The sequence below is a fragment of the Squalius cephalus genome, assembly GCF_949319135.1.
Source record: "Squalius cephalus genome assembly, chromosome: 12".
In the NCBI taxonomy this organism is placed as follows: Eukaryota; Metazoa; Chordata; class Actinopteri; order Cypriniformes; family Leuciscidae; genus Squalius; species Squalius cephalus.
The window spans coordinates 5789775-5815218 of record NC_137133.1 but is presented as its reverse complement, the minus strand read 5'-3'; the positions used below and the strand labels follow the sequence as shown (position 1 = coordinate 5815218).

Below are 25444 nucleotides of genomic sequence, written 5' to 3'. Positions count from 1 at the left end.
AACATTTCAGGATGCGTGTGTTTTGTGTTCACCCCCAACCAGCACATAGAAAGTGAAATAGGTGGCACACTAAAGAGTCTTTTAGTGATTTGGTGGTTCGTCAAGTGCATTAATTGATCATAAATTATGCGAAGTCTGTGCCAGGATCTTTAATAACTGTGCTAAAATTCAGAATAAATGATCCTCATGATCTTAAAAACCTTGTTTTATCTATCTTACGCTTAAATGCTTGTAATTAGTTTTGTAAATGCTGCCAATGTAAACAAAAATTCCTAGAGTGATATATTTATTTATTATATCATTTTTATTACTCCAATGTCCAGAGTGTGTTGTAATAGGCTTGATTATATGATGAAGTGACTAGATTAAAGGGTATTTTATTATTTTTGGTTACTATATAATTTCCATACTTTATCATTATTATTATTATATGCATCATATATATCATTAAATATATTATATATATAAAGAATGGCTTTTTTAAAGATAAATATTTAAAAAGGCACTAGCTCATAAGTGTTTACCGTAACCAGTAGGTTGAACACTTGATATTTTTTTTTAACCACTGAATTTCTCCTGTTTTCCACATTAAGCTTTTGTGGGCTTAGGCTGTGGTACATTATAGATGGTGGATCAACCATATGGCTTATACGTTATGACATGAGCAAGACCATGACTGCACTCCCAGCCTTCTTTTAAATCAGACTAATGAAAAGAGATTAGCCTTATCAATATTTATCAGAGAAGCATTACCTCTCCAGCACAAAGATGGCCATGTCTGACCTGACAGATTTAAACATCAAATATAAGGTGTTTATTAAAGGTTGCATAAATATCACACAGCAGATGTCATAGTGGTGCATCTAAGGACACTATCACACAAACAGAGACTTTATGACTTTTTTAATCAGGGAGGTATTGAAGAGCTATATTGCAATGGATATTGGATATTACATGTCTCATAAAGGTTCTAATTTACACACTTTTGCATAACATTTACATGCCAGTAATGCTTTCCAGCAGTTAATGGCATTTTTTCCTGGAGCAGTTACATCCTTTCAGAGACAATCACTCTACAATTCGAGCAATGCCGAGCAGAGTCGCTCCGCGTGCTGGGACTGATGATTGTCGCTTTCAAATTCATGTGTGGCCTTTCTCAAATCAAATTACTGCTTTGTGCCTTAGAAAAGCTTAGCGACTTTCTGGGAACCGGTTGCAGGTCTGGTGCAAGAGAAATATGAACACGTCTCTTATTAAATTCTGATATTTGTGAGCGGAGACTATTACAGTGGACAGCAGCTATGATCGCTGACACATGGATATTAGCCCTGTACGGCATGCAAATGAGGCCACAGACATTAGCCCATGCTTGAGGAGGTACAATCAGTTATTATCAGCTCAATCAAGCACAGAGCTTTAGCTGTTATAATGACCCACACGCCACCAGTGTAATGCAAAATGGGGCATATTTTAGCTTGATGGAAGTAGAGGGAGGAATAACTGAAATGTCTTTGTTTCTGTCTCTGTTTGGTTTTGCATAACTTTTTCTATTGTGCAAAATCTAAGTCTGTTTATTCCTCGTGTTTTGTTTGGGGCCTGAGAGACTCCGAAAGATGCAAAAATCGACTTAATAAATGGATAGTTCATCCAAAATGGATAATCATATTCTAGAAAAAAAAATGCATCACGGGTTCCACAAAAATATTAAGCAGCACAACTGGTTTCGACATTGATAATAATAAGAAATGTTTCTTGATCAGCAAATCAGCATATTAGAATGATTTCTGAAGGATCATGTGACACTGAAGACGAATGGTGCAGAAAATTCAGCTTTGCCACAAAAATTTAGTAATTTATCACCGGAGTAATGACATTTTAAAATATATTGTATAATTTATTATTTCACAATATTACCATTTTACTGTGTATCAAAAAATACAGACTTGGTAAGCATAAGACACACACACACACACACACACACACACACACACACATACTCATACATACATACATACAGAGGAAAGTGTATTCTTAATGACTATTATTATTTTTATATACATCATCTCTGGGACCCCAAACATAAAGACAGTAGTCAACAAAACATGGGTTATGTTTGCTATTCGATTGCTAAGATTATCCTGCAGACCACCTTCATTGATAAACAAAAGTATGACAAAACGACAGCTTGAAAAACAAAAATGTAGATGTCCTTGCAGCCAGCTGTCTTTCTTCAATGAAGATTTAAAGTGAAACAGATAAAAAGAAGTTATATTATTAGACATCCTTCACATCTGTCAGTTTAGCCTCACACATGCTCCTATTATCTCTCAGAATGTTCTGACGCTGGCTTCTGCGTGTCTGGTGGCTTCTGAGAGCACCTCAATCATTCATATGAAAGTCATAGAGGGTGGACAATATAACTAAAATGACGCATGAAAAGCTTTTAACTTTGAACCAACAAACTATTATACAGCTGCAGAGTGAGTCATAGATTATTTGCTAATTAGCAGTATGTGTCAAAGATGCCTGACGAGACATGATTGTATAAGCATGTCATGGAGAGCAAATTGCAGGTGCACTGGAAAAAAAAGAGAAAGGGAACAACCTTAAAAAAAAAAAAGACAGCATATGGTTTATTATCATGGACAAACAATTTAGGTCTTTAAAAAAAACATCATCTATATTGGGAAAAGTACATATATATGTATGCGCCAGACTGGGGGTTGGGGCCTTAGGGCCCGGATTACAAATTAGACAGGGGGCTCTGTTTAGAATATCTGTACACTATCTGCACACTACTGTTCAAAAGTTTGAGGTTGGCAATATTTTTTGGCAAGAGAGAAATCTCTTATGCTCACCAAGGCTGCATTTACTTGATCAAAAATACAGTAAAACAGTCGTATTGTGTATTATTACAATTTAAAATAACTGTTCTCTGTTTTTTTGTTTCTTTATTATTATAAAAATTATATAATTTTTTCTCTGTACTTTATTCCTGTGATAGCAAATATGATTTTTCAGCAGCCTCTACACCAGTCTTCAGTGTCACACAATCCATCAGAAATCATATTCATATGCTGATTTGGTGCTCAAGAGACTTTCTTACTATTATCAGTTTTGAAAACAGATCTATTTATTTGAAATAAAAAAAATTAAAAATAATTTGCAACAATATACAAGTCTTTACTGTCACTTTTGATCAATTTAAAGGGATAGTTCGGCCAAAAATGATATTTAACCCATGATTTACTCACCCTCAAGTCGGCATATGACGTCCTACGTCATACGCCGGCATCCATCTGCCGTGAACGCGCGTCGACTGTTGCCGGAAGCAAGATATTTTAATTTATAAAGTTTTAAATATGTATATTTTTACGACAAAACCGCACGGATTACCCTCAGAAGGCCTTCGTTTATCCCCCTGGAGCCGGATGGATTACTTTTGTGAAGGATGCATGCACATTTTGGGACTTGAAGGAGGTGGACCCCATAACTTCACATTATAACCACTGAAAGATCTAAGACATTTTCTAAAATAACTGAAAATGTGTTCGTCTGAAAAAAGATTGGCATATGCATCTCGAACGGCTTGAGGGTGAGTAAATCATGGGTTAAATATCATTTTTGGCCGAACTATCCCTTTAATGTGTCCTTGCTGAATAAAAGTTAAGTATTTAGAGTATTTCTTTAAAAAAAAAAAAAAAAAATCTTACTGACCTCAAATTGTACTGGATATAACATGACATAGAAAATCATCTAAATCCATCCCAAGAGTTATATTTAAAATGCATGTTACTACCAGGTGTAAATGCAGATGTGTCTGACTACATCTGATCAAATCACACAAGAGCAACTTAATTCCATATAAACAGGACCTGTGTCATTCTCAACCACTTCCAGATTTCTGCACATTTTCAGGAGCCGTACCGGCGCACACACTGAGCCACTCAGTCTCTGTCGAAGTGTCACATGTAACTGTCTATTAACTATTAATGGGAGTAACAACTGTCACGGAAATAACTGAAATAAGAGCCACTCCTCTTCACTAATCGCATTCAAGATGTCAGTAGTCTGCGGCGAGGGTCAGAGGTTAGATATGCCATTCGGCCAAGCAGATACACAGCAATTATGAGCAGCCTGCTTTAACCTTGTGACCCATGTGGGCTCACTGGACAGCTGGGATATATTGGGAATAAGTCAAAGCCATCATTTCTGTAAGCAGAGGAGAGATGATGGGACATAATTGACACGGCACCACTCCAAATGCCTCCGGCATGGCCCCAGTGAGGGGTCTGCCTAGGTCCGTGGGTAATGGCGTGAGAGGACATGCTCAGGCCTAACCAGACGTCCACAGACACAGAGGGCCAGTCCAATCTATTTCAATCAGGAGGGAATGTTTCACTTTTTATTACTTTTTCAATTCTCTCATTCCGATCAGCCTTGCCCAGATAACAGTACTATTAGCCCCTTAGATCAATGTGTTTTTATTTTCCCTGCCCCTCTTCCCCCTAATGCAACCCCCTCCCTCGACCCGTATTGGGTATCGGAAAACCAAATTACTTTATCTCTTCTCCCTTGGGAAGGCTGCCAAGGAAAAGTTGATTTGCAGCAGCACAATGGCACTCCTTATCCTCTCATCTTCAACCCCCTCTCTCTCTCTCTCTCTCTCTCTCTTCATCTCTCTTTTTCTTTTTGGCTGGAAGAAGGAGCCAATCAAAGTGCAATGAAAGAGGAAGAGGAAAAAGATGAAGACAAAAAATAATTAGAGTTCTGGCTGATGAGCGCAAGAGGAAACCCACGTCTGAGTAGGGAATCGCGGATAGACATGGACTCGATGGCCCCCTCTACGCTGCAACCAGCACCGCTTCACTTTATCTTCCAGAATTACAGCCATTTATCAGTCTGTGCAGAAAACTGTCAGTCCATTACACGCTCTCGCATGCAGGCGGAGGGGGGCGTCCCGTCAGAAGCGCTCCTAATGGCTGCGGCAAGCGGCCCTGACCGAGGGTCACAGAGGACATTCATTAGAAAACTGTAACTTGGCTAATCGCAGCTCACTTAACACCACATCATGGATGAGTGCCTGCCAATGACACAAAAAGAGCTCCATTGTGTCGTCTGGTTTTGGTAAACAGTGCAAATGCACACCAAGGAGAATGAATGACAGTTCTGGGGGAGACACAGGGCACTTTGGGAGACAATTGCGAGTCCTACTAATTCCTTATTTACTCCACCACAGCTATTATCCTACAAGTTCAATCAGGGTCCCTCATCATAATAGAAGAAAATCAGGTCTCTCTTGTAGCCCACGTTTACATGGTTATCTTTGCCTGTTGTTGTGAAACGAGTTTGTTGGCCTTGTACAGTAGCAGTGTGTTGGAGGTAAACATGATCAGGCAGGTTTAATGAGAGCTCTGGGAGGAGTGCGGAGTTTTCAGTTTAGCCTTAGTTTACACTGCAGGGGAAATAATATTTTTCTTAAATTACATTTTTTAATTTATTCAGTTATATGTTGACAGATCTGATTTGTTTCTGCGCAGATTGCCGTTGCTTTTGCTAACACATCCATGTTGGATATCAAATTGAAGATGCAATTTGTTTATAGATTCACCGTGTGCATGCAGTGGATGTTTGAGTTTTGGGGCAGCATCTAAATTTGACAACATTCATTGCATACAACATTGTAAAAAAAAAATTTGAAAAAAAGCAAGCAACAAAACAGTTATTTTTTAATGGAGAAGGCTATTGCTGAGCACCTCATCTGACGTGGTGCATAGGAATTATACACAGCTGCTACTGTAAACACACTCATAATGCTTGCCCCGCCCCTGGCTTCTTCTGATTGGTCCACTGCTGCTCAGGGTTGCCAAGTCTGCGGTTTTCCCGTGGAATTGGGCTACTTTTAAACTGTTGCTGTGGGCTCATTTTTATTCCCCTGTGGATTAAGGATTTGGCATATTGCATAAATATGTAATTATGTTTTATATTCTACCAATGATAAAACTGCTAGAAGTTTTGTGAAGGAGGGTCACAGGTTTGGAGCCTTTGAGCTGTGTTTATGGTCACGAAAAAGTGTTTTTCCATTTGCCTATGTGACTGTAAAATTTGTATTCTAGGTATATAGGAATTGCATATTTTTAGTTATAATATTTAGGATATGGTCATTGGGCTATTTTTGATTGGCCATACACTGACCTGGCAATCCTAAAGCTCCTACTACATGAAAAAAATATATATTTTAACTTGACATAGCATCTTAAAAATGCAGAGTTCATGCATGAAACATCGAAAAAGCAGCACGAGGCATCACAGATGGTAAAACATGTCTGTCTAGGGGGCCATTCACATCTTTTTGCATATAAAAATGTGAGACACAAAGCAATGGAATGGAAATTAACCTTTTTTTTTTAAAACATGAACCGCTTGAACAGTGTATTTTTACAATAGCGTGTCGTGCGAGTCGCTGCAATGCTCAAACATGTCAGTCTAGCGCAGGGGTCAGCAACCTATGGCACTCGGAAGGATAATCAACGAAGCTTGATGGATCTGTGTGCTAGCGCAGGTTAAAATCTCACAATTGAATAGCTTCTAACTTAATAAAACAGCCTGTGTGATTATGAGGCCTGATTACCTCAAAATGTACGCCTGTATGCAAGTTCGAGGGACTTTATTTAAAAGAAATACATACACCTCTTTAGCTACTGTCACGTGTCAGTGATTATCTCTCTACGTGCGAATGTTGGCACCCGTGCCATAGGTGGCCGACACCTGGTCTTGCGCATGTTTACAATGGAAAAACTGCACAGTGGAATGCAAAAACGAGTTCTGTGTGAACAGCCCTAGCACGTTTACGCCGGGAAAAAGAAAAAATATTGAAACGCAGTGCAGCAGAATGCAAAAATGAGTTCTCTGGTCAAGCTCAGAGTACAGCTGCTTATTAGGGAGCAATTGATAAATGAATAGGGACGATTGATTCATTGACAGTGCGAAGAGCTTGTCTGCTTATCTTCATCTGTGTTTGGATCAAAAACCATTTGGCTTGGCAACAGTAAATGGAGGTGTATGGATCCACCTGTTCCATTAAATTAGATCTTCCCTCCCTCCAGGTGACCTGTCATTGTCAATATTACCAATGCAGACCACTCACCTCAGTCTGACTAAATAGTGTTTGACTTCTCGACTTTAACCGCTATAATTGAGTTCATTTCACAGTTAACCTTTTTAGGAAGAACCATGGACCTCATTTGCAAGTATTGATTGCATCACATGCTAAACAGTCTCTAACATATCTGAACCTGGTCTTCCTTAAAGTCATCTCCATATCTCTAAGGGGTGTGAGGCCTTTTCCATAAACTCTATAATCTGCATTAGCAAACATTTGGATAATGCTATTCAAGCTGTACTCCATTGTTCTCACACTATAGGGGAAATTTAGGTTGATGCAATAATCATTCTACAGAGAGACACATTCTTATAAAAAAATATATTAGTTATGCTGCATTCCATTCAACTCTGAAAAGCTGGAATGCTTTGTGGAAAAGTGCAATTAAATTGCCCTTAGATATTCTTGCAGAAGTCCATAACTCCAATGTTGCAGAGATGCGGGTGTATGATTGGAGATCATGGCAGAACCTAAGGAGATGAACTAGTTTAATATAAAACAATCAATTTTAAATAACTAAAATACCTCAATAAGTCAAAGTTACAACATTACACAATAAAACCTAACCTAGCCACATTGGAAATATGTGCCTCTACCTACTTTTCTGCAAAACACAAATAACATTTATATCTTTTCACATATATAATAATTACATGGACAGATTAATTGATTATTCATTGATTTGATTGATTTCACTTTGAAAGTGTCGCAAAACGTAATATTATTTTGCAGAAATGTCGCCAAAGACCTGTTTAGCAAACCTGTATAGCGAACATATGTGTGTAAAACATGCAAATGATCTTCATGCACATGCTGAATAGATACATTTATTTATCCTCCACAATTTGGCTGTTGGGAGACTTTTGATTGAGCACCTCCAGAGCTAATTTTGTTGACATATGTGACCCTGGACCACAAAACCAGTCACATGGCTCAATTTTATGAAATTGAGATTTATACATCATTTGAAAGCTGGATAAATAAGCTTTCGATTGATGTATGGTTTGTTAGAATAGGACAATATCTTGAAAATCTGGAATCTGAGGATGCAAAAAATCGAAACATTGAGAAAATTGCCTTTAAAGTTGTCCATTTATGTTCACGATTATGTTGCATACACTCATAAAAATATACGTTTTATATATTTACGGTAGTAAATTTACAAAATATCTTCAAGGAACATGATCTTTACTTAATATCCTAATGATTTTTGGCATAAAAGAAAAATCGATAATTTTGACCCATACAATGTATTGTTGGCTATTGCCACAAACCCGTGCGACATGTGACTGGTTTTGTGATCCAGGGTCACATAAACTATGTGAACTAAACTAAACTAAACTAAACTAAACTAAACTAAACTAAACTAAACTAACACTACTTAATGATGTCACTTCCTGTTTGCAGTTAAGCTAATAAACCATTTAAAAGCCCATTTCCTGTGCTTAATTTATCTGCACACTGAAACTACATAAGTGTGTTCGTATAGCCTTTAGGCAAAAATTAAATAAATAAATAAAATAAGTTGAGTAACATTCCCAATGACTGGTAAAGGAATGTTCCTCGCACCAATCATGGTTACTGTCTTTAGCCTCTTACATGCTAATGACTTTAGCATATCCTAAAACACTCTGTAAATCTTCAGTTTGAGAATGGTGGGCAGCTTAAGGAAAGGCCATGTATGAACCACAAATGAAATGAGATCTCCACAAAGAGCCCCTTAACAAGGACTTCAATTAGAGAAGGACAATTTATCAGGGCTGGACTGATGAGCCAGAGGAACCAGCATGGCACAAAGCCCTGCTGAGACTGCAGTCTCATTATACCCCTGCAGCCCATGGTCTAAACCATCCGCTCCACATTCAACCCCTGCGCTCTTGCTAACAGACATATGCAGCGATCCGTTTCACAGGGCCTCTTCAGTTAGACTGGCTGATTATTCCAGAAGATTTAACAGGGCTCTGTAATGGTGGCAAACACACTTGACATTGGGCCTACATGTTTGGGTTGACGACCGTAGGCTTATTACGCTTATCACGCAGACAGACTTGTCTATTCTGGATCAATGCTGTCTGATTATTAACTCCAGTACATATTATTTAACATAGCTCAAAGTGAAAAGTACCACTGAAAGTGCTATAACTCCACTTTGAGCCAGAATATATCTGTAGGTTTTAAAACCTGTGCTCAATTTCCTCTCCCAGGCACTGATCCAGAACCATATGAATAATGGCAGATATGAATAACATGCACTCTATCAAATGAAACAATAGAAAGCATTGAAGGTTGAAAAACAATGAATGCTAATAAATACTGGCTGCTGCATCGATTTGTTCTTCTAAATTGTTTTGTTTGATTGCTTGGCTGTTTCTTTTCAGTGAAAGCAATGTAATAAGATGAGTTGTAATGTGTCCAGCATCAGGTTTGCTGACGAGGCCCATCTGCACCTTGTTCATGTATCAAATGCTTGACTACTCATCAGTTTGTGGATTTGTATTTCTATGAAAATCAATAACCTCAGACTAATGGGTTACTCTATCTACAGAACAAGTTGCCAATGTTACAGGTCTCATGTGATGGCCTCTTGCCATGGGACCACTAAGGTCATACACATTTATCTTTGCCTGCATCAAAAGTATTTAATACACTTCATGCTTATACACTTACCGCCACAAAAAAAAAAAAAAAAAAAAAAAAAAACAGAACAAGTCATGATTTTGATAGTTTTTTCACATGCTAGATGTGGCCTACATCTAACTGTGAGCAGCATTCAATAAATAAATAAAAATAACAGCTTAATGGTTCCATTGCATTGGAACATGATGTATAAAAAATGGCAATGTTACTGTTAACTTTGCAAGTGCTCAGTAAAAAGTCTCCAACTTGTGCGCCAAATTGTGGAATAATGCATTTAATAAGATCAAATTGAAAACATATCTTGCATAAGGTATTTACAAAGGATTTTTTTTTACAGCAATCAGATAACAGGCCTTGACTAGGTATTAAACAACAATACTAAGCATTTATTTAAATGTAGAGTATTGTTATAATTTTGTATTGTTTTAAAATTAATTCATTTATTTTACCACTGAAAAAAAGCAAGTTGTCATACAAACAACCAGACATTAACAATGAAGTCTTACGATAGTTGTAATCTGTTTGTGTTTGATTCGCTAAAAAACGCTGATTCATTAGAGTCATTCATTTGGGAACTGGACTACACTAGTTGTGCTGTATGTGTTTGATTCAATAAAAAGTTTTTAGTTCGGGAATCAGAATACGCTGGTAAGTTTCACACTGTTGCATAACACAGTCTCATTGCAATTTGTAACTATTTTATATATTGCCAAATTGGTTGGTAAATCATATGAATTCATACAATCTCATTCATACATTTAGTTAGGTTTATGCTGAGTTATGTTTAGGGGTGGACCGTCATGCTTAAGTTTTTCCTAAAAATTTGTGGCGTTTTCATACGAATGCATGGTAAAAATTCATACGCATGAATTTTCTCATGAGATCAGGTTGGAGTGTCCAACTATTTCTTCATCTGAAAAAGTTGTGACTCCATCGGCAGCATGAATGCATGCTCAAGAACTGCCATTAGGTTCTTGTATTAAAAACTGGTTCTGATATGAATCTGTAGTGCTGTAGGTACAAACAACAATCTCTCTTACTGTATCTTCATTCGTCAGAAAGGACACCGCCTGCTATCCTTGGCTAGAATGTCAGCTTCACTCGTTTTGAACCTGAAATGTACAAGCATGGCAGAGGATGTCAAATGAGCAGACAATAACAAACACTGAAAGTGTGTGTGTTGGCATGTGCGATACGTCCTGCAATCATACATGCTTTGCTCTGGCAGCCCATAAGACGCTCCACATATGGACTTGGCAGCTTAGCGCTGTCTCTCCCTTTGTTCAGCGGGTGACTGTTAGCTACCTGTCTGCTGGTGCTAATTAGCCATCTCTTCCTATCACCCAGATGCCTTCAGGAAGTATCACACATGTACACAGACATGTGGTGTACAACAGCCAAGGGAATATGGCAGTTGCGAAGTAAAGTATTCAATTCATGCCATTTGGTATTTTTGGGACGACATGGAAAAAAAGAATTCTCAGGGCTTTAAGAGCTTTACTTTACGATGTTTGGATTCCTGCATTACACATGTCATTAACTATAATTCTTGTTTCTAAAGTTGTACCTCAACTCTGCCTCCAAAATTACACTGTCTGGACTCAGAATTAAAGAATTTGTTTGGGTTCTACTTGGAATTCTTTATCACAGAACGGCTAAATTTATGGCCATGATCAATAATGCACAGACATAATATCTGAGAATAACAGCTTGTACTTGCTTCTGTTCCGTCTACAAGAACAGACTTGGCTGAATGCTGTCAGATAAAATGTTCAAAATTGATTCAACAGAAAAAGCTTTCAGAGAATGCTTCAGTGAGTATAGTCTGAAAAGTTTAGTCATGCTCTTTGGTTAGGAGTTAATAGAATGCCTTTTTTTTTCCGGGGTGAATGTACTCGATGACCCTGCGCTCAAACACAGAGCTGCCCGCTCTTCAAGAGATATGAAAGAAAAACAGAGAAACTTCAGAAACAGAGGATGATGCTCAGAAAAGGCTAAATTCATCCATGTCTTTTCTATTTTGTTCAGTAGTGCTGTGAACAGTTGTAACCTGTTGAATAAATCATGTGGCAAAAAAGTTAAGCACGTTTTCAGCGAATAACATTTCAGTATTTTCGTCACACAAAGCTATCATATTTACATTTATGCATCTGCCAGACACTTTTATCCAAAGCAATCCAAGGTACAAATTTTTTCAGCTCATGCATTCCCTGGGAATCGAAACCATGACTATGGGTTGCTAGCACCAAACTCTACTGTTGAACTAAAAGAAATGCTGAAGCATACAGCTTCAGAAGACTTGGAACATAGTGCAATTGTATAATACCTTTATAAGCTTTACAATAATTGTCCTGCCAACATTTTCACTGACCCCAAGTTTTTATTAGTATTTTTAGAAATGCATTTTAAATATTAAATATTTATATTTTCACTGAATTTGAATTTGAATTTGAAAATGTAAAACTTAAAAAAACATAAAAATATTTTTTTTTAATTGCAAAAAGCTGTAAATTATACCGCTAAAATGTAAACATTTATGAAAATTACAACACACCGTACAAAGCATTAGTGTTTGGTTTGTAATTTTTACAACACATCCCTACTGAGGGCCCTATCTTGCACCCAGCGCAATTGACTTTGTACACCGAAGCATGTATCATTCCTATTTTGCACCCGCGCACAGCGGACTTTTCCCTCCACAGACGCACGTCGGTAAACTAGGAAATGCATTTGTGCTCAGCAAAGGCAGTTTAGCGAAAAGAGGAGGCGTGTTCCGGCGCAAACGTTCCCTGGTGCTGTTTTGCAGGTTTAGAAAACAATTCCTCCACTGACCAGGAAAAACCTAGTCTAAAGTCAGTGGCGCGATGCGCATGTTATTCATATGCTATTTTAAGGGCGCATGCTTGGCCATAATCAATGTAGCGTGTGCACAACGCGCATACACTTTGCTTATCTCATCTACACACAGACGCAGCAGTTCTCATTTTTAGAAAACCATACATTATTACAAGGAAAAATATTAACACACGAGGGAAATCATTGCTGAAAAAATAGGCATAAATCTAGCTTACACATTTACCCAAATTATTATACGACTGTTTAACCGAAGCTAATTTGGGTGTGTTTCTCCATCCCCATACAATGTCACTTCTCTGTTTTACGGCCCTGACGAGAACGTCTGTCTCCTCGGCTGTGAACCGCTCCTGGCGTGCGCCTGCAAATCCGCCGTTATAATAGCAATCCGCCATTGAACAAGCGCGCCTGCTCTTAAAGGGAATGTGAGATGTCGCTCTGATTGGTTTATTTCACGTTACGCCCAAACCACACCTATGAGTAATGAAGCTACTTCAGACCAACCCATTTTAGGTTTGCGTCGGGCGCAAGAGTCATTTATCCCGCCGGTATAATAGCAACAGCGCCCAAGACCCGCCCACAAAGTTACTTGCGTTTCGCGCTTGATACTTGCGTTTCAGATCGTTAAAATAGGGCCCTGATACTTTCAAGATCATTACAAGTCGTTTTTGTTATCAGTAGAATTTGCAACAGCAGTGTTCAATAGATTACAGAAAACAAAACATTTCAGTTTGTAAGGCATACAGAATGGATGTATGAGATCGATGAATGTAAATTTTTAGTGGCAAAGCAGCAGTGTCCTGAAAGGAAGAATGACTGTTCTGTCAACTGGTCCAAAACTGACTGTTCATCCTTTCTGTTGACCCCTAGCTGAAACATAACCACTTGTTATTCGATACACCAACAAGAATCTATATATCCAGCAACCTACACAAGAAAAACTTTAAATCATCAAAGACAGTCAGATCATCATAAACTATAAATGATGTTGTGCCTTCGGCAACAATGTGTCCTAGTCTCATCATCCTTCCAACAGTAATTCTCCAATAACTCTTGTGCTGTTAGTTTATTGCTGAGTGTTTTATGTGCTATAACGGGTGGCAAATTTGATTTCAGATGCTGATAGTGATGATGTGATCATCATGCAATTTACTAATAGCACCAGCTAATAATTCATACCCCACATTGCATGTTGTGTGGAAGAAAAAAAACCTTCAGATGTTATAAATCCTAAATGTTGAGACCGTGTGTGTGTGTGTGTGTGTGTGTGTGTGTGTGTGTGTGTGTGTGTGTGTGTGTGTGTGTGTGTGTGTGTGCGTGTGCGTGTGCGTGTGTGTGTGTGTGTGTGTGTTTTGGAGAACAATTTATGAGATTAATATATAAACCACAGATATGCTGTGCACTGGCTGTACACACTAATACATTTGTGCATCTCTCTTCCCTATAAAAGCTGATCTAGTAAAACTCCATTGTTATTTTCTGTCGGAGAGGATGCAGGTTGATATTGGCTCTCTGCTGCTGTAGTTGACCCTGCGCCCTGCGTTTTGCTGAGAGAGGTGAAGATTTGACACTCAGCGGGTTATACTGTAACACCCCTGCTGCTCCTCTCTCCTTGGCCTGCCTCACAAACCTCTGCATCTGCTCTTTAAAGCAGCGGCTTTAGGACTCAAACATATGGTGCTGCAGTGGAATCAGTCTCCTTCACTTTCTGCAACTCAAAGTAAAAATAAAGCTAGCTGTTATTTGCTGGTGCGTTATATGTTATCACTGCAGCCTTAGTGGAAAACCTTCTCATGGAGCTTGAAGACTACACATATTTAAATGTGATGACATTTTTTCCATGTTCAAATTCTTTCTCCTATTCCATCTTAATGAGAGACATTTCAAGGTCAGTAAGATACTGTTACTCTTATTCAGCAAGGATTCATTACATTCATCAAAAGTGCAGTAAAGACATTTAAAATGTTACAAAAGATTTCTGTTTCAAATAAATTATGTTCTTTTGAACGTTCTATTAATCAAATAATCCTGAAAAAAAAAAGTGTATCAAGGTTTCCACAAAAATATTAACGCTGATAATAATAAATGCATATTAGAATGATTTATGAAGGCCAGTGAAGTAATGGTTGCTGGAAATTCAGCTTTGCCGTCACAGGAATAAATTGCATTTAAAATATATTAAAATAGAAGATTTTAAACTGTAAAAATATTTCACAATATTACGTTTTTACTGTATTTTTGTAGCCCTTTATTTTACAGGTCTGCTCCCCATATTCTTTCACATTAAAAATCATACAGACTTTCCGTTACATCAAAGCAAACTCATGAAGCACTGTACTATGAATTCTGCATAGTTTAGGATAATAACTTGCAATTGGACAGAATTGATTCAATTGATAAAAATCTGCGTACATAAACATAGTCGATGCACCTTTAATCAATAGGTTCAGTCTTGAGTGACTGGAGGCCGGTTTTGAGCATGCCACCCGATCTGATCCAGAGAAAGTCAAACCCCCATTTATGCTAACTCAGCCTCTGACCACAGCATTAGCCGACCCGATTCTTGACACGACGTGCTGTGGCCTTGTACTTAACATGTTAATTGCTATTACATTTTCCAATGGCTCAGTGAATTGTTCCCTGAGTGTGGTCACTGACATCTTGACCTATTGTAAATTTTACTGTGATTTATTGGGATCGTCCGGCGGTCGTTTCTATCGTCATAATGGTAAAGCTCTGTGGTGAGGCCTCATGAATATTTCAGAAGCCCAATTAAACTACTGCTGACCCCAAAGAGCTTCAGAGCTCCTATGGAGCCAGGTAACATCAGGACAGTGTGGGCCGTTTGTAGCTATCATCTTACTTCCACCAACACTAAGCCAGCTTTTCCTCAGCTTGAGCGTTTTCAGTGGTCATCAACTTATCAAATGAAGAAGCAATATCTTTGTTGAGGCTCACATACCCATTAGCTTATTCATATTGTTTGTGAGGGTAATGTGATGAAAATGCAAAACAGAAACTGTATAATATTTCCATTGTTCATGGAACATGACTTCTGCTATTCTCTGACGTCTGTTTTCATTGTTTAAAGATGAAAGGAATGATTTCCATTCTATAATGGAATTTAAATTCAAATGTCAACAGCAATTTTTCCTGCTGTACGCCCATATTTCTGCCGCTCGTAAAGTTTGGGTGCCCTTGCTTGCCTTTGCACCTCCAGCTGTGTTTTTTTTTGTGTGCATTTTCATCTCTTTAGTTTGCATCTTGTTCAGTTCTTCCATCACAGAGATCTACAAGCATTGAATTAAACAGCAGGCTGTCTCTGTTGAAGGGAACTTTGAATAAATGGGGACACCATGTTGGCTGAATTAAACTCTCAGTGATTTGGGGATAATTTCACTGTTTCACCTTAAAGGGTTAGTTCACCCAAAAATTCTGTAAGTAATTACTCACTCTTATGTTGTTCCATCCCCGTAAGACTTTCATTCATCTTCGGAACACAAATTAGACAACACAAATAACACAAAAGATATATTTGATGAAATCTGAGAGCTGTCTCACTCCTTCACAGGCTGCTAGGTTATTGATATCTGCCGGCCCAGAAAAGTTAGTAAAGACATCGTTAAAATAGTCCAAGCAACTACAGTGGCTCAACCTTAAAGGGGTCATATAATGCCATTTTTGTACAAACTAATATGATTCTTTACGGTCTAAATGAAAAGTTTGTAATGTACTTTAATTAAAAATTATCATTAGTATTGTAAGAAAACACTCATTTTACCTGGTCAAAACCAGCTCTGTTTTCAGCACGCCGTTTAAGTGCATGTGTCTTTAAATTATAATGAGCTTTGCTCACCCCACCCCTCTGTTCTGTGCATACACCGTTTGTAACACAATAACACAATAACCATAACGCGTTGTTCATTATAAACGTGGGATTATGAATTATATTGAGAACGTCGTACATACAAAACATGCCGTAATGTACCCTGAGTGTAAACAGCCGCATTCATCGTGAAGCGCGCTAGCGATTTGCAAAGATTAATATAAATATTAATATAAAGCTTAATAAAACGTTACACTAACTTCAGTTCTTCTGGAGGTGCAGCAGGAACACGAATAGTTGGTACCGATCTTTTTTTCAGGAGCAGCTTCTTAGCAAAACCAGCTTTATACTGACCCTCGTTTGTAAAGCAGTCTGGTGTGAAATGATTCGCGCAAACATGAAAGCATTGACGTTGATCGTGGGGAATATTCCCTTCGAAAACAAAACTCAGCCACTGCGTCTTCAGCGGTTCGGATTTAGGAACATTAAAATGACTGCTGTGTTCGTTATTACACCCAAGAACAGAACACCACAATCGCTTAGACGCCATTCTGCTCATAGACAGTGATCCAGCGTATCAACAATGACCGCGCCGGGTCTGCACGGACTATGATTGACAGCTCGCTCACGAGCGAGTGCGGGTCTGTGTTGAAACGCTGCTGTCAATCAACAATCGTGGGAGGGGCGTCGATTTTGTGGCGTCACAAAATCGAACGGCTTGATTTGAGACAGAGGAAAACATATAAGAAGATAAAAAAAAAAACACTGGATGGATTTTTATCATTTTATGATACACATTTCAGTACAATCAACTTGTAAAAGTGCATGTACCATTATATGACCCCTTTAAGTTTATCAAGCGACAAGAATACTTTTTGTGTGCAAAAAAAACCCCTAAAATAACGACTTTATTCAACTATTAATTTTCTTCTGTGTGGGCCTCTAAGTGAGTTCACGTAGTGTAACAGCGCAGCGCTTCTGGGTTGTACGTCAGAACGTAGGCTCGCTATTGGCCAGCATCACACGCATCACACGCATCACACACATGACCAGCGTCGGCCAATAGTGAGTCTACGCTCTGACGTACGACCCAGAAGCGCTGCGCTGTTACACTATACGTCAACTGCTTAGGAGAATGAAAGAATGAGAAGAGATGGTTGAATAAAGTCGTTATTTTTGTTTTGTTTTTTGCACACAAGGTTGAGCCACTGTAGTCACTTGGACTATTTTAATGATGTCTTTACTGACTTTTCAGGGCTGGCAGATATCAACCTTGCAGCCTATGAAGGAGTGAGCCAGCTCTCAGATTTCATCAAAATATCTTAATTTGTGTTCCGAAGATGAACGAAGGTCTTACGGGGTTGGAACAACATGAGGGTGAGTAATTACTGACAGAATTTTCATTTTTAGGGGGGAAATAACCCTTTAAGCTCCTTGTGGACTTCTTTCTCAAGTGAAATCACCTTCCTGCATACAGATGCCTGAAGTAGATATGAGTCTCCGAAAGGGGTCACATGGAAATGATGGACATTTGACACACCAGGTCAAAATAAGCTTTGCATGTGAGGGTGTTTCTTCAACTGCTAGCATTTTCATCTCCATATATCTCACATATTTCAACCTCTTCTTTTGTATTTTTTAGTATTAAACTTGAAATCTGTCTTCATACTTTTTCTCTTTTCCAAAGGTCTTGAAAAATTATATTTTTAATATATATAAAAAAAAAATCAATTATTAGCTATCATTAAAATTAAGGTTGAAATAAACATACAGTAAATAATTGTAATATTTCTTGTGTGAAGATATTTTTTACACAAATTACGACTGTCCCTCATTTTCTCATAATTTCCATCAAAACCACAATTTTACCCATAATCGTTTTTGTTCTCTCCAAAAGTTAGTGTACTTTGTTACAAAGGATACAAAAACAGAAAAAATGGAATAACAGAACTTTTGTATTGTGCTTAAATTTAGTCAAAATTATACAAAAGTGTAAATATTATTTACACTACCGTTCAAAAGATTTGGGTTAGTAAGATTTTATTTTTAAAGAAATTAATACTTTTTTCAGCAAGAAAGCATTAAATAATAAATATAAGTAAATATTTCAAATAAAAATGCTGTTCTTTTTAACGTTAATCAAAAACTAGAACAAATATGACTGTTACCAAAAGAAAAACTATAAATCATCAACACTGATAATAATAATAAATGTTTATTGAGCACTAAATCAGTATATTAGAATGATATCTAAAGGGTCATGTGACACTGACTGCTGAAAATTCAGCTTTGCCATTACAGGAATATATTACATTTTAAAATACATTAGAATGGAAAACAGTTGTTTTAAATTGTATAATATTTCACAATACTACTGTTTTTGCTCCATTTTGATCAAATCAATGCAGTCTTGGTGAGCATAAAAGACTTCATTCAAAAGCATCACAATCTTTGAACAGTAGTGTAATTGTGTGTATTTTGGATACATAAAATGCTAACAATGAAATAGGTGGGTTTATTTTCCAAAAGTGCTCATAGTTGAAGAAACCCCCAAACTGAAACATGACTGTTGGCCATCCTGTTCATCCAATATGATCTCACGACCAATTCGTACGAATTCGTACGAGTGATAAAAAGGTGGCTAATTCGTATGAATTCGTACGACCTCAATTTGTACGATTTTTCTAAACCCACGTGATGGGTAGGTTTAGGGGTGGGGTCAGGGGTAGGTCATTCGTATGAATTCATACGAATTCGTCAATTCGTAAAATATGTACGATTTAGCAAAAATCGTACTAATTCGTACGAGTGAGGTCGTATGAATTCGTACGAATTAGCCACCTCGTATAATTCATACGAATTGCCGTGAGATCAGGCTGGTTCATCAGATGCTCTTTTATTTCGAACTGATGACTGAAGTGTGGATGAAACAGGTTCACACACAATCTTGCTCTGCACTCATTTCTCTCCTTTTTCTTTATTCGCCTGATGTTATGCTGATGAGAGTTCGCTCCCTGTGATGGTCCATTTGACCAAATTTCTCCTGTGAGGGTCATCGGAAATTTGATTCAGCGTCCCCGAGGGAAATAAGAATGGCAGAAGGAGGCTGGCCAGGCCCAGGTTATGGAGCCACTTGGGAGGAGGAAAAGAAGGAAAGTGGGGTGGTTTCCCATCAGGCAAAGCAATAACCTCACCTCCGTTAGGCGAGCAATAATATCGCCACAGGACCAAATAAAACTGTGAGAAGCTTCACATCAGCACCACTTTGAAAGCCCACTGACTTAAACAGTCACAAAATACAAATGCTTTTGGCATTTATGAGCCGCTGTCATACAACGGGCATCAGTAATTCCACAGAAAATATTTCCCCCGGCCATGTTGCTAAACTCTCCAGTTGCCTCTTCCACCACACTGTACAGCAACAGCTGCTCCATTAACAAAAATGTAGTCCTAGACAGACTTCCTGCAAATAATGCAGTTGTAAATGACATAATGTCAGATATTGTACAAACAACACCAGCTTATTGTAAGTGCCTGCAGGTAGCAGTGTACACCCAGACTGACCCCAAAACACTGATGATATTTTATAGCCCATTATATCACCGTTCTAATGTGTCCCAGTCTTCACTACATTGTGATAAAATGCATCAATGTATTAAAAACAGACTTTACTGCCTCTCTGCCCACAAAATCTTATTTTGTAATTTATGCTGGCAATCAGTTTGTAACTCTGTGTTTTTCTTACATTAGGTGATATTAGAGATTGATGATGTGCTAAAATTTTGACTTAGTGGTTGTGTTTAATTATTATTCATGTAGAGACACAGGCAGGACAGAATTTACTGCATCTGTACAGAGCAGTGGCTTCTGCACTGAGGGAATTTGTGAGGTGATACAGGCAGTTAACACACTCTTCTCTAGCTTTCCACTGGCGCTTGAGCCAGTGTTCATGTTTTGAAAATGTTTTTTTACATAAACAATTATTTAGTAAGCACCTTTATGCCATAACATGCTGCCAGTCAGAAGTTGTAGGCTAATTAATAAAATTCATAGCAATGAATGAATTAATGAATGAATGTGCGCCAGTATGAGTGTTGCCTGTAGGGGGCCGCAGATCTGGAACGGGATTGATGATGGCCTCAAGGTGTTGCCCTCTATCTCCAACTTCAAAAGACAACTAAAAAATCATTTCATATTAACCTATATCTAATATAAAACTGTTTTCTCATGGACTAATGGGATGTATCTGTATGTAATGTTATGTATGTTCTGGTGCACTTTTGCGTGCATTTACTCCTCATCATCTGGTTACAGGTGGTAACTGTGTATACCTTTGTCTGTACCACTACCCTTTCATAAACCATGGGCCCCCTCCTATAAGCTTTCCTAGCTTCCTTGGGGGACTCATTCACTCTACTCAATTGATTCTGTACCTCCCCCCCCCCCCCCCCCCCCCCCCCCAACTGTATTATTGTAATGTTTGAAGTGGTATTGTGAATAAACTCAAACAAACAATGAATGAATGAATGAACGAACAAATGAATATGAATGAATGTCACTGTTACATACCCATATGTTCACCAAGGCTGCATTTATTTGATTTTATTTGGCTTAAAACAGTAATATTGTGAAATATTATTCCAATTTAAAATAGGTGTTTTATATTTTAATATATTTTGAAATGTATTCCTGTGATGGCAAAACTGAATTTTCAACATTCATCATTATTCCAGTCTCATGATCCTTCATAAATCATTATAATCTGCTGATTTGGTCCTCAAGAAACATTTCTTATTATTATCAATATTGAAAACAGTTGTTCTGCTTATTATTTTTGTGGAAACTTTAATATAATGTTTTTACAGGATTATTTGATGCATAGAAATTTCAAAAGAACATATATTACAACTGTCTTTACTGTCATTTTTGATCAATTTAATGTTTCTTTACTGAATAAAAGTATTAATTTCTTTAAAAAAGTACTAACCCTAAATATATATATATATACTCTCTCTCTCTGTGTGTGTGTGTGTGTGTGTGTGTGTGTTTTATCACAAATAATCTGATGTAAACATTAACTGTAAAAGGGGCAGAGAGGCAGTAAATTTATATATAAAAATGTATAAATTTGACTATTGCCAGAAAATACATTGTCCATTGCAAGCGTACATGGTCAACAATAAAACCGGCAGAGAAGATGCTACCTTAAATGCAGTCATCTTTGGTCTGATTCCTCAAAAGCCGGGTGCACACTGTCCGATTCATAATAGTCCTTTATGACTGTTGCTTGTCAATCATGTGCTACAAACATGATCCCCACTGTAAGCCATGTCACAATATGGGATCTCACTTGTCATTAATGTCAGGCACGCAGAAAGACTCATCCGGAGCATCACATCATCAATCCATGACACGTTCAGTGTATAAGTGAGTTGCATTTACATGTGGGATAGAATTAGTGGCTATCAAACAAAAACAATCTATAGCGTTGATTTTTCTTGAAAAGAAAACTGGAAAAAAACAAAGACGATGTGTGTGGAGCAAGCGGTGGTTTGTTGTTATCTCACTAATTGCACCATCAGGTTCGGCGGTCCTATTAATTTTTGATTTGACGGTTGTAGTAGGAAGTCGCACTACAGGATTGTGCATCAAATCTTCTGACAGTGTCAGAATTTCATCAGGTGTAAAATTTGATCGCAATGGTCATTAATAGGCTATCGGTGAACATACATCAAACTAAAGATCAAAGACTTCAGATTTTGCCCAAGGATCTTTTAGGATTCACAAGATTTGTCTCAGCAGAATCGTACAGTGTGAACTTGGCTTAATTCTCTGTCTGCAAAGAGACTAGACTGTCTGAATCTGCAAATGATCCAGTCCTCAGCACTGATTAAAAACTATTGTGTACTAATAGTCTGCCCCCATCTACAGTACCTTGAACACATACACAGAAAAATACAAACTGAACTCCAGGTCCATAATGCTTATCTATACGTCAGATTACCATTAAAACGGTCTCACTACTGCCCTCTTATGGAGACCACAGCGTCACTCACCACAGTGAAAGTGGGGCATCCCACATGTTTCTGTCTTCACTGAACCGCTGAGCTCTGGCCTCACACTTTCTCCTCCTGGAAGCTGAAAAGCAGGTCACCTCTGTTTAACCCCGGGGGTTACGGTACTCTCACCCCTGAGGATAGAGAGAGAGAGCCGTTCAGCCAACTGATCAGCCACACGGACATGGGAAAGAAGCATTCATAAATAATGTAGGCCGTGCTGGGAAGAGCTCCGTCAGGTTCACAGCCTGCCGTGGTCGCTCATGTGGAAGACGAAAACTTTGTGACGCTGTGGACACTAAGATCTGAGAATGACATTTGCAGAAACAGAGTGAGGGAAGCTGAGGACAGACAAGGAAGGAAGGCAGAGAGGGAAAATGACAGCATGATGGAGAGGGAACAAAAAGTGGGCAAAGTGAAAGGAGAAATGGTGATAAAAAGAAGGGGGAGGGAAACAGAACTGGGATGGAGGCTGATTTAGCTCCTATTGAAGTGTTCCAGTGGTGCTCGGGGTTAAAGAGCAAAGTGTGATGGATACGATCTCATTAAAATGGGAAAGTGAGGCTTTAATTTCATGCGCATGTTCCATCTTTATTAATGTCAAAAGCAGCAGGTAGTCAATTGCATTAGGCCTTCGATCACTGCCTGTGCATGCCCCAATGACAAATATCAAGCCAGGGTATTGCTCTGAAGGAGATCGTTGTGAGTAACACTGGAACAAATTACTAACACATCACCCAGGTCAAACCAGAGACACACAGAGAAATCAAGAGTACGGCATGGGTTTAAGGCACGTCTAAAACAAAATCACTTAAAGGGATTGTTCACCCAAAAATGAAAATGCTGTCATCGTTTACTCACCCTCATGTCGTTCTAAATCTGTATGACTTCCTTTCTTCTGTGAAACTCAAAATTTGAAAATATTTTGAAATATTATTACAATTTAAAATAACTGTTTTAAAATGTAATTTATTCCTGTGATGGCAAAGCAGCATCCATTACCCTAGCATTTTTTTGTGATATCATAAAAGTGCGTTTTTCTTGCTGAAAAAAGTATAATTAGTTTCTTTTAAAAAATCTTACCGACCCCAAACTTTTGAACAGTCACCTATCTTTTAATTATTATTTTTTTAATCTTTTTTTTAAATAACCAATTTTAACTTCGTCATTATATGATCAGTTCATTTGTTCATTTGCAGTGAAGATGATCCATCTTGTCCTTACGGAAGTGGAGGCACCTTCAGATGCCCTGCCTAGCTATTGTTTTATGTAAATGTAAAGTGCGAGGAGAAGATGGTAGAGGGAAGAGCCTATATGCAGCCACTCTGCTGGAACATTGAGACTGCTTCTCATTGAGATGTAGCTGGCCTGTTAAATCCACATGCTTTACATCACTTGTCAGTTCGATTGATAGCTACACATTCACTTCTGCAGGTGAGAAGAGAGGTAAAGCGTGAATTTTACGCACATATTTAATAACGTTGGTCACAAATCATCGGCAGGAACATGCATCACAGTATCCCAAAGAAATTGAGGCAAAATCTAATGTTAGAGAAACAAGCGGCAGTCATCCGAACAAACCCATTTCCCACACCACACTCTTTTTAAAAATAGGGGACTAAACACCACTCTTACAATTCAGGGGATGTCATCCATTGAATAGGCAAACAAGAAGTCCTACATTTGAGATGAAGTACATTTACACTACATTGCTTGGTAATATTTGCATAAAACTGTTATTTAATGTGGTTAATGCCATTCAGAGTATTTAAATGGTGTCAAGTGAAAGTGGGATATAGTGGAAGCGGGAAGTGTTTTCTCTTTCTCCTAGATCTCTCCGATGCTTCTCCATCACAAGCCAAAAACATATTGACTGACTAATATTAGTGTTTTACTAGGCATCAAACTTTACTCAAAGTATATTTTTTCTTGTAATATATATTGTACCCAGATAGTTGTGATATTAAAACATACTGAAAATAAAGTTTTAACAGTGGATTGGTAACTTAAGCAGGGAATGCAAAATTGAAGCTAGACTGAAGTGGTTGTTGCAAATGTTGAGAAACTTGCATGGTCAAGACAGTGAGAACACACTGAGAACACATTGTGTTTACAAAGTTAAAATCAACTAAAATATGTTATAAAATATGATGATGTGTGTAGAGCAAAACTGACCTTAATGCTCCATGACAAATATGTCCATCTGCTAAATAAATAAATAAAAAGGTAAATAAATAAATGTTTCTATTTAGATAGATAGATAGATAGATAGATAGATAGATAGATAGATAGATAGATAGATAGATAGATAGATAGAAAGAAAGATTCTTCTTGTTCCATGAGATCATCAGCAAGCAAATCAGTCAAATAAATGACAATGGAGTGAGATGAAAAAGAAAGAGACAATACAATCTTGCAGAAGGTGGATTTGTGCAGATTCTGCCAGCTAGAAGGCAGTTCTTGGAGGATGGCATCTCAGGGGAGTCTCCGTCAACTTCTAACACATACATCATTGATAAAGCACCGCCATAAAGGCTTCATAAAGGCTTCATAAATATGTATTATATTAGATACAGCTGCAGCCTAGATGACATTCTGCTCCATTCCAGGTCTCTGGTTTGAATGAGTGCATGTCTTGTTTTAAAAATGGGCTTTATCACAAATAAGAGATTTTTGCACATATTTTAATGTTGCTTTTGATATATTTTAAAGCAAATTCTGATTGTTTTTCTATAACTTTATGGTCTTTTAAAAGGAGACCAGCTGACATGCCTGTAGGCAATACATCAGAACTATGTCACACAGTATGAGGGTGTAATTGCTCTAATTTTGTAGCTATTGAGTCCCTCTGGAATACCTGCCAAACCTGACCTCCTGCATCACGACACTATACAGACAACACATAGAGAG

The 25444-nt window shown here is 37.9% G+C and overlaps 1 long non-coding RNA gene across 1 annotated transcript; it reads right to left on the bottom strand.

The window, feature by feature from the left end:
- Nucleotides 1-7519: 7519 nt before the first annotated feature.
- On the bottom strand, nt 7520-22662 carry LOC307168774. Its single transcript, XR_013822980.1, has 3 exons — nt 22535-22662; nt 10840-10911; nt 7520-7632 (listed from the first exon to the last, which is right to left on the bottom strand). It is a non-coding gene; the product is annotated as an uncharacterized lncRNA (long non-coding RNA).
- Between the last annotated feature and the right edge of the window lie 2782 nt (nt 22663-25444).